The following is an 18,677-nucleotide window of genomic DNA, read 5'->3' on the forward strand; positions in this document are numbered from 1 at the left end:
AATTCAGCAAAGTGGCAGGATGTAAAATCAACACACATAAATCAAAGGCATTTCTGTATATCAGCGACAAAACTTCTGAAACGGAAATGAGGAAAAACACTCCATTCACAATATCCTCAAAAAAAATAAAATACTTGGGAATCAACCTAACAAAAGAGGTGAAAGACCTATACAATGAAAACTACAGAACCCTAAAGAGAGAAATAGAAGAGGATCTTAGAAGATGGAAAAATATACCTTGTTCATGGATAGGCAGAACTAACATCATCAAAATGGCGATATTACCAAAAGTTCTCTATAGGTTTAATGCAATGCCAATCAAAATCCCAATGGCATTTCTTATAGAAATAGATAAAGCAATCATGAAATTCATATGGAAAAATAAAAGACCAAGAATAGCAAAAACAATTCTAAGCAGGAAGTGTGAATCAGGTGGTATAGCGATACCAGATTTCAAATTATATTACAGAGCAGTAGTAATAAAAACAGCATGGTACTGGTACCAGAACAGGCAGGTGGACCAATGGTACAGAATAGAGGACACAGAGACTAATCCACAAAGCTACAACTATCTTATATTTGATAAAGGAGCTAAAAACATGCAATGGAGAAAGGATAGCATCTTCAACAAATGGTGTTGGGAAAACTGGAAATCCTTATGCAACAAAATGAAACTGAATCCCCTCCTGTCGCCATGCACAAAAGTCAACTCAAAGTGGATCAAGGAGCTAGATATCAAATCAGAGACTCTCCGTCTGATAGAAGAAAAAGTAGGCTCCGATCTACAGATTGTGGGGTCGGGCTCAAAATTCCTTAATAGGACACCCATAGCACAAGAGTTAATAACAAGAATCAACAAATGGGACTTTCTTAAACTGAAAAGTTTTTTCTCAGCAAGAGAAACAATAAGAGAGGTAAATAGGGAGCCTACATCCTGGGAACAAATTTTTACTCCTCACACTTCAGATAGAGCCCTAATATCCAGAGTATACAAAGAACTCAAAAAATTAGACAATAAGATAACAAATAACCCAATCAACAAATGGGCCAAGGACATGAACAAACACTTCACAGAGAAGGACATACAATCAATCAACAAGTACATGAAAAAATGCTCACCATCTCTAGCAGTCAAGGAAATGCAAATCAAAACCACCCTAAGATACCACCTCACCCCAGTAAGATTGGCAACCATGATGAAGTCAAACAACAATGAGTGCTGGCGAGGATGTGGGGAAAAGGGTACTCTTGTACACTGCTGGTGGGACTGCAAACGGGTGTGGCCAATTTGGAAAGCAGTATGGAGATTCCTGGGAAAGCTGGGAATGGAACCACCATTTGACCCAGCTATTGCCCTTCTCGGACTATTTCCTGAAGACCTTAAAAGAGCACACTACAGGGATACTGCCACATCGATGTTCATAGCAGCACAATTCACAATTGCTAGACTGTGGAATCAACCCAGATGCCCTTCAATAGATGAATGGATAAAAAAAAAATGTGGCATTTATACACCATGGAGTATTACGCAGCACTAAAAAATGACAAAATCACGGAATTTGCAGGGAAATGGATGGCACTAGAGCAGATTATGCTTAGTGAAGCTAGCCAAGCCCTAAAAAACAAATACCAAATGTCTTCTTTGATATAATGAGAGCAACTAAGAACAGAACAGGGAGGAAGAGCAGGAAGAAAAGACTAACATTAAACAGAGTCATGAGGTGGGAGGGAAAGGGAGAAAAAAAGGGAAATCACATGGAAATGGAGGGAGCCCCTCATTGTTATACAAAATTACATATAAGAGGTTATGGGGGAATGGGATAACAAACATGGAGGGAAATGAATTACAGTAGATGGGGTAGAGAGAGAAGATGGGAGGGGAGGGGAAGGGGGATAGTAGAGGTTAGGAAAGGTAGCAGAATACAACAGTCACTAATATGGCAGTATGTAAAAATGTGGTGTGCAACCGATGTGATTCTGCAATCTGTATTTGGGGTAAAAATGGGAGTTCATAACCCACTTGATTCTAATGTATGAAATATGATATGTCAAGAGCTTTGTAATGTTGTGAACAACCAATAAAAAAAATTTGCTGTCTACAAGATTCTTGGTTGGAACCCATTTTCTTTCAGTGTTTGAAATATGTTGTTCCAGATGTTCTAGCTTTTAGAGTCTGTGTTGAACGATCAGCCATTATCCTAATTTGTTTACCCCTAAATGTAATCCATTTCCTTTCTCTTGTGGCTTTTAATATTCTCTCCTTGTTCTGTATGTTGGGCATTTTCATTATAATGTGTCTTGGTGTGGATCTCTTGTGATTTTGCACACTCAGCATCCTGTAGGCTTCTAGGATTTGGATTTCTGTTTTATTCTTCATGTCTGGAAAGTTTTCTAACATTATTTCATTGAACAAATTGATCATTCCTTTGGTTTGGGCCTCTATACCTTCCTCTATCCCAATAACTCTTAAATTTGGTCTCTTTTTGCTATCCTATATTTCTTGGATGTTCTGTTCGTGGTTTCTTATCAGTCTTCTGGTGCTGTCTGTGTTCTTTTTGAGATGATATACTTTGTCTTTATTGTCTGATGTCCTGTCTTCTAAGTGTTCTACTCTCCTGGTGATACTCTCATTTTAGTTTTTAATTTGGTTTTTCATTTCTTTCATTTCTAGGATTACTGTTTGTTTGTGTGTTTGTTGTTTGTTTTGGGGGGTTTTGTTTGTTTGTTTTGTATAACTTCTATCTCCCCGTAGAATTGATCTTTTGCTTCTTGGATTTGTTTATGTAATTCATTGTCAAAGTGATCTTTCATTGTCTGCATTTGTTGTCTAAAGTCTTCCCTGAGACTCCAGATCATCTGAACCATGTAAATCCTGAAATCTTTATCTGACATTCTTTCTGCTGTAGCTGTTATCTCCTCCAATGTTGTATTGTCCTGCATTGTCCTTTCTTTCCTTGTCTTTTCATGTTGCTTACATTTCTTTCCAGCTCTGTGTGACTGTTGTGTTATTGTTTTTCCCCTATAGATTTATATTTCTCTTGTATAGTTCTGAGATCTCTCCTTTGTGATGGGAGGCAGTGTTAACAGATCCCAATATCTACTATACATCATCTTTGGCAAGCTTTTGTTATTAATACATTTATAGTTATTCTCTATGTGTAGAGATGTTGGATTCAAACATAATTTAAAATATAGTCATTAGTTTCATAAAAGGTATTCAGTTTCTGGTGGCGTATAGAGAACTGAGGGTCGGGCATAGGACGTTATGTTAAGGGGAAAAGATGTGAGGGTATGGGGTTAATATATCTTAGCAAGTTTGGAGGAGATCTCTAATGAAGGGGATTATTAGCAGGAGAATAGACAGGAGGCATTTTAGGGTAGACAAGTATGTGGGAGGACAATATAAAGCATAGAAACAAACACCTATTTGCATTTAGTAAATTACACGCAGTAGAAATAGTAACACTTGGAGGGTGAGAGAGGAAGAGAAGGAGGAAGAAAAATTTAAAAAGAAGAAGAAAAAAGGGGAATAAAGAGATTGAGAGAAAGGAATGAAAAGAAAAACAAAGAAAAAAAGATAAAAAGACAAAAAGAAAGAAGGAAAAAGAAGAAGAAAAGCACTCTTAGAATTCTGTTTTCCTCTCTTCCAGTAGGTGACGTTGTGCATTCCAGGTTGAGTCTCTGCCCTCAGGGTGAGGAAAGCAATCCCTGTGAGGCAGCTCTCCCTTACCTGCGTGGTGCCTCTCCAATCCTGGTCTCTTTGGGTTGCTCCTGGTCTCTATCCCCCCTCCTCTCTCCTGCCCACCAGGCCCCAAGTGAAGTATCTCTTGTCCTCAGCCCTGGGTTGGTTCACTCTGGGCTGGGCGTGTGGTGCCCTTGCCGCCCTGTGCTCCTGATCAACTGAGCGCTATCTCTGTGTTGGGTAGTCACCAAGTCATCACATCTGGGGGAGGGGGAGTTGAGAACCACACACCTGTTCAGACGCCCATCACGCTGTCAGCTACACCCGCCAAAAGTTGCTGAGAGAGATTTTCCAAGATGGCAACCACCTGTTTCCAGCGCTGGGGTTTCCGGTGAAGTGGAGGGAGCTGGGCTGTTCCTATGCTATGTCCAGAACTCGGTACTCGGCCCTTGTTCTGCACTGTCACTGGTTGCAGTCTGGCATGCTCCAGCCCTGAAGGATCAGTAACCCTGTGTCTCCACGCTGCCAGACAGCCGCCATGCTCAATCTCCATGTGTGGCGGGTTCCAGTGCCGTGCTGCTGGCCCGCTTTCATGGCAAAGAGAGACTCCCCCCTCACTGAAATTCTACCCACATATCCCCTCTCCCACCACCACCACCCACCATAGGTGAAAAGATCCCTAAACTACAGACTGAGCCTCTTAATGGAAGAAGGAAGCTCACAGAGCATCACTAATAGACAGTATTCATTAGGTCTTCACTGTGAGTACCACACCCGCTAAGTGCTGTAAGTCATTTCTTTACAGAACAGTTTTAGTGAGATACAACTCCAAATCATACGGCTCATCCATTTAAAGCATATAGTTCAGAGGGTTTAGTATACTCAGAAACCTGTGGCCATCACCACAATTTGAAGACATTTTCATCATCCAAGTGAAACTTTATATCCATGAACAACAGTCACTCCCCATTGCCTTCTAATTCCCCAAACCCAGGCACCACTCATCTCCTCTACAAATATACCCCTATTCTGGATGTTTCATATACATATATAATTGGACAATATGTGGTTTTTTTGTGACAGTCTGTATCACTTAGCACAATGTTTCCAAGGCTCATTCATATTGTAGCATTATTAGTTCTTCCTTACTTCTTTCCTTTGGCTGAATAATATTCCATTATGTGAACAGAACACATGTTTCTCAGATATTCATCAGTTGATGCATGGATCTGGGATGTTTCCATGTTTGGGTCAATATAAATAATGATGCTATGAACGTTGGTGGACAAGTCTTTGTGTGGACATGTTTTTGTTTTCCTTGGGTACACACCTGGGAGTGGGATGGCCAGGTCATATGCTAACTCTATGTTTAACTTTTTAAATAACTGGCAGAGGGGCTTCACCATTTCCACCTGTGATGTGTATGAGTTCCAACTTCTCCACAACCTCCTCAATGGTTGCTATTACCTGTCTTTTTACAGTCATCCCCGTGGGAGAGAAATAGTATCTTTGTCATTTAGCTCAGCACTCTCTTGCTGGCTGACAATGCTGAGTCTCTTTTCATGTGTTCATTAGCCATTTGAACATCTCTGGAAAAACATCTATTTGGGTCTTTGCCTGGTCTTAAATCAGGTTTTATTCTTTTTGAATTTTTCTTAATTTTAATTTGTTATATATGACAACAGAATGCATTACAATTCATATTACACATATAGAACACAAGTGTTCATATGTCTGATTGTACACAAAGTAGACTCACATCCTTCACATCTTCATACATATGCTTAGGGTAGTGAGGACAATCACATTCCACCATCTTTTCTACCCCTATCCCCCACCCTAACCCTCCCTCCCTTTTTCCCCTTTGCCTCATCTATAGTTCATTTAACTCTCCCATCCCCACCCCCCAGCATCCTTAAATCTGAAAAATCATTTGGCTTTTTTTTTTTTTTTGAGGGGAGGGATTGGCTAATTTCACTGAGCATTATCTTCTCCAACTCCATCCATTTACCTGCAAATGCCAAGATTTTAACCTCTTTTATTGCTGAGTAATATTCCATTGTGTATATATACCACAATTTCTTTATCCATTCATCTACTGAAGGCATCTAGGTTGGTTCCACAGTTTAGCTATTGTGCATTGTGCTGCTATAAATATTGATGTGGCTGTGTCCCTGTAGTATGCTGTTTTTAAGTCCTTTGGGTATAGACAGAGGTGTGGGATAGCTGGGTCAGATGGTGGTTCCATTCCCAGTTTTCCAAGGATTCTCCATACTGTTTTCCATATTGGCTGCACCAATTTTCAGTCCTACCAGCAATGTATGAGTGTACCTTTTCCCCCACATCCTCACCAACACTTATCATTGTTTATATTTCTTAATGGATCTCATTCTGACTGGAGTGAGAAATCTTAGAGTAGTTTTGACTTGCATTTCTCTAATTGCTAGAGATGTTGAACATTTTTTCATATATTTGTTGATTGATTGTATATCTTCTTCTGAGAAGTGTCTGTTCATGTCCTTGGTCCATTTATTGATTGGGTAATTTGGGTTTTTTTTTTTTTTGGTGTTAAGATTTTTTAGTTCTTTATATATTCTAGAGATTTGTGCTCTATCTGATGTGTGAGGGGTTAAAAATTTGCTCCCAAGATGTAGGCTCTCTATTCACCTCATAGATTGTTTCTTTTGCTGAGAAGCTTTTTAGTCTGAATCCATCCCATTTATTGATTCTTGATATTAATTTTTGTGTTTATATAGGAGTCTTATTAAGGAAGTTGGGGCCGAATCTAACATGATGAATATTTGGGCCTACTTTTCCTTCTAATATATGCAATGTCTCTGGTTTAATTCTTAGGTCCTTTATTTACTTTGAATTGAGTTTTGTGCATGGTGACAGGAGTTTAATTTCATTTTGTTGCATATGGATTTCCAGTTTTCCAAGCACCATATCTTTTCTCCAATGTACATTTTTGGTGCATTTTTCTAATATAAGATAACTGTAATTTTGTGGGTTAGTCTCTGTGTCCTCTATTCTGTACCATTGGTCTATCATCCTGTTTTGGTGCCAATACCATGCTGTTTTGTTACTACTGCTCTGTAGTATAGTTTAAGTTCTGCTATAATGATGCCACCTGCTTCACTCTTCCTGCTAAGGATTGCTTTTGCTATTCTGGGTCTCTTATTTTTCCAGATGAATTTCATGACTGTTTTTTCTATTTGTATGAGGAATGTCATTGGGATTTTGATTTGAATTGCATTAAATCTGTAAGGTGCTTTGGTGATATGGTCATTTTGGCAATATTAATTCTGCCTATCCAAGTCCAAGGTAGATCTTTCCATCTTCTGAGGTCTTCTTTAATTTCTTTCTTTAGAGTTCTGTAGTTTTAATTGTAGGAATCTTTCACCTCTTTTGTTAAGTTGATTCCTAAGTATTTTATTTTATTTTTTATGCTATTGTAAATGGGGTATTTTTCCTCATTTCCCTTTCAGAGGATTTGTCACTGGTACAGAAATGCCTTTGATTTATGGGTGTTGATTTTGTATCTTGCTACTTTGCTGAATTCATTTACTAGTTCTAGAAGTTTTCTGGTGGGATTTTTTGGGTCTTCTAGGTATAGAATCATATTGTCTGCAGATAGTGCTAATTTGAGTTCTTATTACCTATCCATATGCCTTTCTTTTATCTGTCTAATTGCTCTGGCCAGTGTTTCAAGAACTATGTTAAACAGAAGTGGTGAAAGAGGTCATCCCTGTCTTGTTTTTAGAGAGAATGCTTTTAATTTTTCTCCATTTAGAATGATGTTGGCCTGGGGCTTAGCATAGGTAGCTTTTATGATGTATGTATATAAAAGTGTAAAATGAGATTTTTTTTCAGTGGGACAGAACCCAGGGGTGCTTTCCTATCAAGCTACATACCCAGGCTTTTTTATTTGTAATTTTGAGACAGGGTCTCACTAAGCTGCCTCCTCAGACACTGAGATTACAGACATAAGCCACCGCACTCAAGTTTTGATATATGTAAACATTGTAAAATGATTATCACAAGCTAATTAATATGTTACCTTATATGTGCGGTTACTGTGTGTGTGTGTTGTCAGGGGGTGGGGTGAGAACACTAAAAGCTTATACTCTTGGCAAATTTCAAGTACACATACATTATAATTTACAATGATTACCCATTCATTAGTCCTATAAGACTTATTCATCTTGTAACTGAAAGTTGTTATTCTTCAACCAGGGTGTCCTAGTTTTCTCTATCCCCAACCCCTGGTACCCACCATTTTACTCTGATCCTATAATTTCAAAATTTTTTAGATTCCACATATAAGTAAGATCATGAAATAATATTCTTTCTGTGTCTGGCTTATTTCACTTAACATAACAACCTCCAAGTTCATTGTTCATCCTTGTTATTACAAATGGTAGGATTTCATTCTCTTTCAAGACTGAATAATTTTCCATTATTTATATTTTCTAAAAAATTTGCTTAAGAGTCTTTTAGAGGTTTCCATGTATGGATGAACCTGTTTTCTCTTGCTACTTTCAAAATTCTTTGTCATTGGTTTTTGATAGTTCAATTATAATCTATCTCAATGAAGACCTGTTTGGTTTTAGAAATTTGTTTAGAAACTTTGAGTTTCCCATACCAAGATTTTCATTTCTAGCCCCACAAGGAGAAAGTTACTTTAAACGAGCTTTCACCTCCTTTCTTTCTCTTTCTCTCTTCCCTCCTTTATAACTCATGTAATACACATATTTATTCTCTTGATTGTTTCCCATAAATCCCATAGTCTTCCTTCATTCCTTTTCATTCTCTTGTTTTCTCTTCTGACTGGATGGTTTCAATCTATCTTTGAGTTCACAGATGCTTCTGCTTGATCAAGTCTGGGTTGATGCTCTTCATTGCCATTTTCACTTCATTCATTATATTTTTCCACTTTCAGAATTTCAGTTTGGTCCCTTTTTTAAAATTTAATTTCTTTCTTTTTATGGAGGAAATATTGAGGAATTCATGTGTTCCTGTATTGTTTTATTCATTATGCTGAGATGTGTATTTTTTTGTCTAATAACTTAATGAGCTTCCTTGAAACAAATATTTTTCATCCTTTGTCAGGTGATCTAGAGATAAACATTTCTTTAGGGCCAGTTACTAGTTATTGTATTCCTTTGACATCATTTTCCTGGTTTTCCATGTTCCTTGAAATCTTGTGTTTCTATCTTCCCATTTGAAGTAGTGGTCATCTCTTGCCATTTCCACTAACTAGCTTTATGAGAGAAACATCTTCACTAAACAACCCAACTTGTTATTCTGAGACTCTCTCAGTGATTTTCTATGGATGTGCCAGTTGCATATTGTTTTAGTCAGCTATTTCATAGCCATGACTATAAGACTATTTGAGGGCTCATGGTTTCAGTGGTCTTAGTCCAAAGAAGGCTAGCTCCATTCCTCTGGGCTGAAGGTGAGGCTGAACATTATGGTGGGAGACTGCAACAGAGGGGAGAAGCTCACATCATGATCAGAAGCAGAGAGAGCAAGACTCCATCCTCCAGACACAAATATATACTCCAAAGCCATACTCCAATTCCCACTTCTTCTAACTAAAACCTACCACTTCACTCTATCATTTCTCCACTGAACCTTCTTGCATTGTCTCACATGTGAGCTTTTGGGGACACCTCATAACTAAACTGTAACATATATCTTGTTCCCTTTTGGGGAGGTAAGGGAGTTGTTATGATTTTGTGCCTTCTCTTGATCCTGCACAGCCATAGAAGTTAATAAGAGTCCCCCTTTTGTTTCCCCTAGATCATTGCCCTGACATACTCAGTTTGTATGCTCCTCTCAGAGTCAAGCTGGCTGGTTGTGTGTGCTCACAAACTTTGGGAATAACTGTGAACCAGTTGAGCCAGTTGAAGTCAGCAATCAAGATGTCCACAGAGGTTCATGGGCATGTTTCCAGATAGAGTCCAAAATATGAATAGTAGGCTCCACAGCCCTTTGTAGAGTTCTCATCACTCATTTCTATGGGTCTCTGCCTCTCTTCCCACCTTCTAAATTCTTCCATCCTTTAGCCATGCCAATCACCTAGTATGGGCAAGCAAATAATGGACCTTTGGGACAATGTACTACATAGCTGGAGAAGCCAGGTGATTACTCACTAGGCTGTCACTTTTTCCCATGGGAGAAATTACAGGCCAAAAGGGTCCCTCTTGGCACTGACCTGTGCTATCTTGAGTGAGGAGCAACACAGATAAAGTTAAACTGTTCTTCTTATATTCTGTTCTTGAAATTTTTGCTTCAGTAGTATAATGGTACTTCTCTGCTGGACTGCTGAACTCTTACAAAGGTGTTCTGACATGTAAGTAGTTACAAAAACTTATGTTTCTCTATAGAAATGATGGTAGAAATCTCCTATTCCTGGGCTGATGTTCTCCATTGCTATTTTTCTTTTCCTTCATTGTACTTTTCAATTTTCAGAATTTCAGTTTGGTCCTTATTTTTACTTAATTTGTTTCTTTTTATGAAAGAAATATTGAGGAATTCATGTGTTCTTGTATTGTTTTATTCATTGTGCTGAGATGTTTATTTTTTTGTTGTCTAATAACTTAATGAGCTTTTCTGAAACTATTATTTATCACTTTGCTGAGGTCACTTGGCCATTGGAAGCCATTTTTATCTGGGCAACAATCCTGAGAGGTAAGCATCATTATTGTTCTTATGTTGAGCAGACAGGGGAGTGATCTGTCTTAGATCAAGCAGTCAGAGAGAGGTGAATCTGGGGTTAGAAACCTGCATGTGCCACTACAGCAGTAAGCATCCAGCAATAGCTTCAGTCCCAGCCACTCATCTAATCAACAGACTCAGGCATGATTGTTTTCACAACAGAATCTTTTCATGTGATATGTAGGTAGGATAATTCAGCCTATCAATTTTTCAAGCTCTTTAATATTCTAGAAATAGGCAAATATTGTTGAGACCTTAAGGTGCTTAAGAATGTTCTTTGGAGAACTAAAACCTCATAAGTGTCTTGCCTTTTATTTGCCAACCACAGAGTTAGCCCTTGACTGCATTTAGCATTTCAATGCCAATAGAAATAAAAGTCCAAAGAATTTCAGCAGCAGAAAGCATCCCCTCTCCAACCAGGTGCCTACCCCCAAGTTAATGATACATAAATCTTTATTTATTTTTATTTTTTTTTATTGGTTGTTCACAACATTACAAAGCTCTTGACATATCATATTTCATACATTAGATTGAAGTGGGTTATGAACCCCCAATTTTACCCCAAATGCAGATTGCAGAATCACGTCGGTTACACATCCACAATTTTACATAATGCCCTATTAGTAATTGTTGTATTCTGCTACCTTTCCTATCCATAAATCTTTAAACTATGCTTTCAAGGACTACTCTTCTTGACTTACTATTTGAAAAATCAAAATATTGTAAAGTTTCAAAGGCTGCTCTTCTGATAACAAGCAAATGGATTAATGGATTGTTTTTCAAAAAACTGTTTGTTTTGTTTGGGTTGAGATCTAAGGGTTATTTTACATCCCTGAGAAATTTCAAGTTGCCCTCCAAGCTTGTATCTGACATGTAACCAATTTTTGAGTCTGGCTAGGCTTATCCAGGATATAACAACAGATTGTTCGTTGTCAGAGAAAAGATTTTTGCCCCTAGAATTATATATGAATATCTCTCAGAACATTTAGAGGAGAAATGATCTAGGAGAATGGGCCATGTGCTTATTCACAAATGTCAGAGCCCTCTCCCTTTCCAGCTGACTGATGGGCTTCTCTGAAAGTTGAAAATAGTAGGTGACTTATTGTAAGTTCTCATCATTCTTGGAGTGAGGTTCAACAGGAGTCATAAAAAATATCAATATATTTTTATATTACCCTAATACTAAATTCCCAAAGCTCCATGGCATTTCTGTTTATGTTTTCAAATTATTATTAATGGTCTACATGCCTTCATTTCCTACCAAGTTTGAACTTATTATTTTTTTTTTTCATCATTGAATCATAATTACCCATCCTCACATTGCATTAGTTTATCTTATCAGCTCTTATCACACATAGGAGATAAAAGGGTTTGAAAAGACTGTTAGCAAAACGAGCAAGATTAGTTGTGCTTATTTTAGGATGAAAGGGAGATAATAAATGTATTATATTGAGTCATTTTCAAGAGGACCTTTGCACAGAATCAATCAGGAGACACTGGACTGTCAGATATGTTATGAGATTTAGGGATACAGCAGAGTGTTTAATCACGGTCAGTAGTGGTAATCAATTTTGTTTTCATTTTAGCTCTAGGTGGAAAATTTTTGCCAGAGATGAATCAGTTTGACTTGATTTGTCCCAGGAAAAGCCAGTGTCTGGGAGGTTCTAGAAACTTCACACACTTATCTCCTAGAACCTATTGAAGGATTCCACTGAGGGTCTCTCTTGATCTTCTAACCTCTGAAAAAGAAAGGACCAAGTCTATTTTTGGTTACTGTTACATCCTGCTCCACAATACATGTTTAACAAATATTTGTTCAATCTGAGAATGTGAACCTGGACAAAAATACGAGGAACTGAACTGCTGGTCCAGAGGTAACAAGATAAGCACTCTCTGTTTCAACAACGTCTGTGAAGGAAATTCGTACTTGGGTTCTGGAAGCATTTCCTTTTCTTCAATTCAATGGAAAGAATAAATACCCCCATGAATTCCCAGTACATAGGAGACCAAGAATTTCCCTCCCAAAGGTGATTTCCCTAGTGTGTTTTCCAGATTCCCACAGGCATCACGTTGGATAAGACCCTTCAGTGGCATGGCTTCAAGAGATCTGATTGTGGAATTACCTAAGATATGCCAATATCAAGTCCCTGTCCCATTATGGAGGTGGGTGTGTAGTCTTAGACAACTTGGCTCTTCAACCTCCCCCAGGGAAGATTATAGGGATTGAGTAGGAGTATTTCAAGGTGTTGGCCACATGAAAGCAGAGTGCAAAGGGTGATCTCCAGTCCTCTACATTTTCTGTCAATGCAGATACCTTCTGGGACATCATCCCTGTTCTGCTCTTTGGCTGCTGCTGCACATAGGTCTCCATTTTCCCTTTGACTTATGATGCTTTCACGTTGGGTAGTCCCCAGGCTATATCTTGACACATACTCAACATTGTGGGATTTATTTTGCGTCTTCCACGACTTTGGAGCATGACCATCTCTGCAAGCCTGTTTCAGAGCCTTCTCTTAGTTCTCTGAATTCTCCCCTCTGCATCCTCCTTGACCCTCACCCCCAACCCTGACCCAAGGGAGTTTTTCTACTCTGTGTAGAGACTATCTCACAATGTTTTATCCCAGCTTCTTTTCTATGCCTTGTTTCTCCCTTACCCCAAACGCTTAATCCTGAAACATAAATATCTGGAAAAGATTCACTCTGTTCTTCTTTCCACTCTTCCATTCCCTTTTGTTAAAGCCCCTTTTGGAGCAGAGAAAATATTGCTCCTTGAATTAGGTTTGTGATGGGGGACAGAATAGAAGGAAATTGTGGTAGATGTGTTTTGTGTAGTAATTGTTTTCATCATGTCTTCTGGTCCTTTGAAACATGACTTTGCAACTCCTTCAGTAAGAAGTGGAGTCCATTCCCCTACCCTTCAACTCTGGACTGGCCCTATGTCTTACTATGACCAACAGAATGTAAAGGTATTGATATTGTGTGACTCTTAAGACTAGGCCTCAAAAGTCCTTGCAACTTTCATTTTTATCCTCTTGGAATAAAGTACCATGAGATGAGGAATCCCAGGATAACCTCTCTGAAGAAGAAAGGACATATGAAGAGAAAGGCTCAGAGGCCAACAGGACCAATTCCCTGATATGGGGTGAGATCAACTTGGACTTCAGTACAGCTGAAGGACCAAATCACAGGAGACACATGACTGACCCCAGGCAAGAGCTGCAGAAAATCCCACCCTGGGCCCAGCCCAATTGCTGATTCACAAACATTCAGTTGTGCAGCAATTCATTATGAGGCAAGACAATTCTCAATGACATAAACACTGGGAAGAAAAACAAATGGGTAAAGTTCTGATGTGTTTCCTCTGGTATAGGCATACCTTAAGTTTAATTTCTAGGGATTTCAGCATCTTCTAATGTCTATACTTTCAGACTGTTTGCCAGGAAATTGTAAAGCATTTAGAATCGCAGTTCCTCCAAGAACCCTAGGGAAAAAGTCAGAGGGTGAGATGACCAGGATGACCTCTTAGCATGAGTCCCAGGAGGAATGTAGGGACTGATGATCAACTCAGCAAGAATTTGTTGTTATGCCTACTACATGCACATGCCCATCACTCAGAGACACCAAAATAAACCTATATGTCAACAAAGTTTACAATCTACAGCATGGGAAAAAAATTAAAATAGCATATTCAAACAAATTTTCCTTTAAAACCAGAGTTACAGCTTCTAAGCTAATTGTACATATGTGCCCCATTTTGAGAATGTGTTTTAGAGACTGTCTGGCAGCCTAAGTACTGTCTCTCTTATCACCTTTAACATATTACTATAGCTACCAGAGAAAGAGCTATCAGCATGAAGCATTTATGATACATTAAGTATCCCCAATAATTTATGTTCCATGGAACGTCTATTGATTTTGAAAACTCTTATGCAATCTGTTTGTTAGGTCTGGGCTTGCTGGGTGATATTGATCAAGTAGATTCCTTTGTAAAAAGCCACATTGATTAGTTTCCTGACAAGCTGTTAAGGCTCCCTGAAAAGCTGTCACTGATGATACTTGCAGTCTACAAGAGTGGGGCTCACCACTTGTGAAGGGAGACTGAATGGAAGATAGATGCATGCATGCCACATTCTCTGTGATAGGTAAACACCAGGGATCCATCCCCTGGCTCTTTTTTTTTCCATGGGGATAAAATTAGTCTCCTGGCACTGAGCACTCTCCACTGTCCTTGATCAGCACCTGCACTGGAAAAGCCTCCTGAAATACACAAGGAGGGAGACAGGTCTGGTCATTTTTAGCAGCCTTGTTCAAGTACACCACTGACTGAGCCATTTGCAACCCCACAGAAGGGCCACTGCCAAAAATGAAAAAAAAAAAAAAAACACCACAAACAGATCCCCAAATCTGGATGGAAGACAATAAATATGCTCTGTCATGAAAAATACAATGTGAACAAGAGAGGAGTTAGAACAATGGGCCTCCGTGTTCTCTGACAAAAGAACACCCAATCACAAGAACAAAGGACACAGGGCAACTCCCATTTCTTTACAACTAAAATTAATTAATAGCTTATGCACCCAAAAGAGAACAAAAAGGCACATTTAAACATTGCCTCTTATGAGAGCTAAGCAGGAGTCCCTAGAGCTGGGGCAGGGAGGGAGGAGGTGGTGACATTGCTAGTACCAGAATGTGACAGTGGCTAGATAGAGCAGCTTCTCCAAAAGCATGTGTTTAATTCCTTTGAAATGTCTTCAGAAGAGTTTCATCAGTGAGTAGTTTGGCTGACAGCTAGACTACCTGTAAGCTTCTCTGGGAAACCCCAGATAAAAGAAGTCTCTCTGTATTACAGGAGGAGAGACACTGGAGTGACTTGCTGTCCCTTGGGTCCACGTGATATGCTCTTTAATTTGGTCAAGGTAATTAGCCCTTTAACTTTATGTTAGAATAATTTGGGTTGCTCATTAAATAATAACGAGCAAGGTCCTGATTCCATTGCTCACTGGCAATATGACCTTGGGCAAGTTGGGTATCCTTACGCCAGAGAATATATGTACACTGATCAGTTACCTGCAGACAATAAGATTAATGTTGGTTGTTAATATGTTCTAATAATGGGCATTGTTTTAGTCAGCTTTTTCACTGCCGTGACCGAAAGATCTGACAAAAACAATTTTAAAGGAGGAAAAGTTTACTTGGGACTCATGGATTCTGAGGTCTCAGTCCATAGATGGGCAGCTCCATTGCTCTGGGCCCAAGATGAGGCAGAACATTATGACTGAAGGGAATTGAGGGAGAAAGCAGCTTAGGACATGACACCAGGAGGGAGAGGGAGAGGAAGAGGGAGGGGGAGGGGGAGAGGGAGAGGGAGAGAGAACTTTCTGCTTACCAAAGACAAAACATATACCCCAAAGGCACACCCCCATGACCCACCTTCTCTAGCCACAACTTACCTACTTACAGTGACCACCCCATCAATCCCTATCCGCAGTTCTGTACTGATTAGATTAACGATCTCATAACCCAATCATTTCACCTCTAAACTTTCTTGCATTGTCTAACATTAGAGCGTTTGGGAGACACCTCATATCGTCGTGGTGACAGGTTTGTGCTCTTGATGCTGCCCACCAAAACATGAAGGGCATTCCCTTCATGTTTTATTAATGCAATGACTCTATAAAGAGGGGGTGATTTTATAACCAAAAATGGGAAAAAAGAGAAAATACCAGATTGACATCCACGTGAAGAACAGAAAGTGATACAAAAATAGATTATTTTCCTGTTATTGACCAGAACTGATGAGTTAGTGGCTGGTTTTGTCAAAGGCTAGTTGACTGTCATAATAGAGGAGACCCTGGGAATACTGACTTCTCACCCACTAGGCAGAAGCCTGAAAATTCTTTTCTCTGGGTCTGTGGAGTGTTCCCTGACACCAGCCATCCTGAACTCTGTCTGCCCCTGGCTACTCACACACCAGAGGCAAAAAGACCAAAAGGAAAACGTGATTTCCTGCCAGAACCTCACAAAAGAAGAATGTAAATTATTTCTTTCCCAAAAAGAAGATAATCAAATAGAAGTGAGATCATTTATAGCATTTTGAACTTGCAGATAATATGAAGTATTTTTATCACCCAACTCCAAAATACCGCCTACTCTCCTGAGAGAGATATACTCAAGAGACGGTCCTGTCCCCACTTGTTGACAGAGGAATCTTAAACTAGTAGGCATTTATTTGAGGTTACAAAGATGATTTTGGGAGGCTTAACTCAAACCTGGATCCTACAGTCTACAAATCTAATTCTTTTTTAATCCACAAAATGTATACAATTAATTCAAATTAATAGGAGATAGGTTAAAATTTTGCTATAAAACTATATGATTGGAGACATCTGAACCCTCTGAGGGCAAAATGATGGGTGAGCCATCAGGGAAGTGAGTGCAGGTGGGACACCATCTCAGGAAAACCAAGTCAAATCACCATAATCCAGAACAAATAGCTCGAGGATTCTCCTGCCACCAAGTCTGACACAGACCCTGCTTCCTCCCTGGATTATCCCAGTTCTCCCAGAGGCTGATGGTACAAAGGACACCACACAGGATACCTCTGTTTGCATGTGTGGCTCCTGAAGAACTTGGTGCTAAGTTTTATGAGGACGGAAATACTTCTACTCATTTACTTGTTTTATTCTTAAAAAAAAAAAATTTGTCATATGTAATCATATTTTGTTTTTTTTCTTACTGAAGTCTCTCTACATTAAAAATACATAAACAATATGAGTGATTTAGGATTGTTATTCTCATTTGGTGCCTTTCTCATGATAATACAGTGGTTTTTTTAGATTTTTTAAAATTTATTCTAATTTGTTATGGATGACAGAAGAATGCATTTCATTCCAATTTACACATATATAGCACAATTTTTCATATCTCTTGTACACAACATAGTCACACCATTTGTGTCTTCATACATGTACTTAGAGTAATGATGTCCGTCTCATTCCACTGTTTTCCTATCCCCATGCCCCCACCCATCCCCTACCTCCCCTTTGCCCTATCTAGAGTTTGTTGGTCAGCAAATTGAAGTTTAATTTATCCCTTTTAGGAAACATTAAATATTCCATAATGGAATTATACAAACTTTTTTCAATCTTTCTCTTATCGATGGACAGCCACTTGTTTTGGTTTTGTCCTGATTAGCCTGGACACCCCCCGCCCCCCCGCCGCAAAAAAAATGTGGTAAATATCTTATAAAAAGTCCATGGGCTATTATTTCAGATTACAGATTCCTATAAGAAGAATTTCTGGGGAAAAAAATAACTATGTATTTGTTAAATTTGAAGCATTTTGTCATATTATAAAAGTAAAATCCAGGAAGATTAAAGATTTAAATTTTAAACACAAAGTAATGAAATCCTAACCTTGCCACCAGTCACAAGCCTCTATTGTAAATCTTAAGTAAATGTGACTCCATATCAAAACCAAGATGAAAATTCTACCTTTGACCTAAGCTTAAAGTTTCAGATAAATTTAATTATAGCAAGAAAGGTAAAAGACCCCCACCGCTCTACCCCTCAAAAAAAAAAAAAAATCAGGCATTCTACTTTGATTATGACCCAGATGAACACCAAGATCTAATGAACTGTCAACGTTTCAGATGAAGGTTGGATTTTTCATTTAGACTTATTCTCTGCCTAATATTGCTCTAGTCCTGTAAATCAGCATCAGATCCTCATGTGGTGATCAGGCTCCCAAGGAGAGTGTTTAAGAAACAGTCAATAGTCTTCTTTGGTTATCTACAAGGGCTTCATTACTTTGAGTGAGATTTCTAAAATGAGGAAGAACAAGCTGTTCTAATTTAGAGGAGAAAGTCTGAGATGGGGGGTGGGGGGTGGAGAAAAATAGAGAAAAGGAGACCAAGCCCTGGGGAAAGACTGAGAAAGATCTAAAAATATTTAATGAAAAAAACATATTCTGTTTTGCTGTGGACTTCCTTATTGTCCCTGAAAACAGTCAGAAGAGTCTACATTATTTGCTGTTCTCCAGCATCTGACCTTTATTTGGAAAAGAAGAAGGGAGGTGGCCATAGGAATATGAAGAAGTCCTAACTGTCTGGTCTCTGGGTGGCTGGAAACTTCTCCAGGGAGACTCGGACACACATGGCCCCAGTTTGAAGGGCTGTTCGAAAGTTAAATCAAAAACAAAATCGCATCCAATCTTAACCCCTTAAACCTCTCAATCGATCATGGTTTAACAAAGCATCGAAAGAAAGGAAATT

This window comes from Spermophilus citellus (genome assembly GCF_964194105.1).
Source record: "Spermophilus citellus genome assembly, chromosome: 18".
NCBI lineage: Eukaryota > Metazoa > Chordata > Mammalia > Rodentia > Sciuridae > Spermophilus > Spermophilus citellus.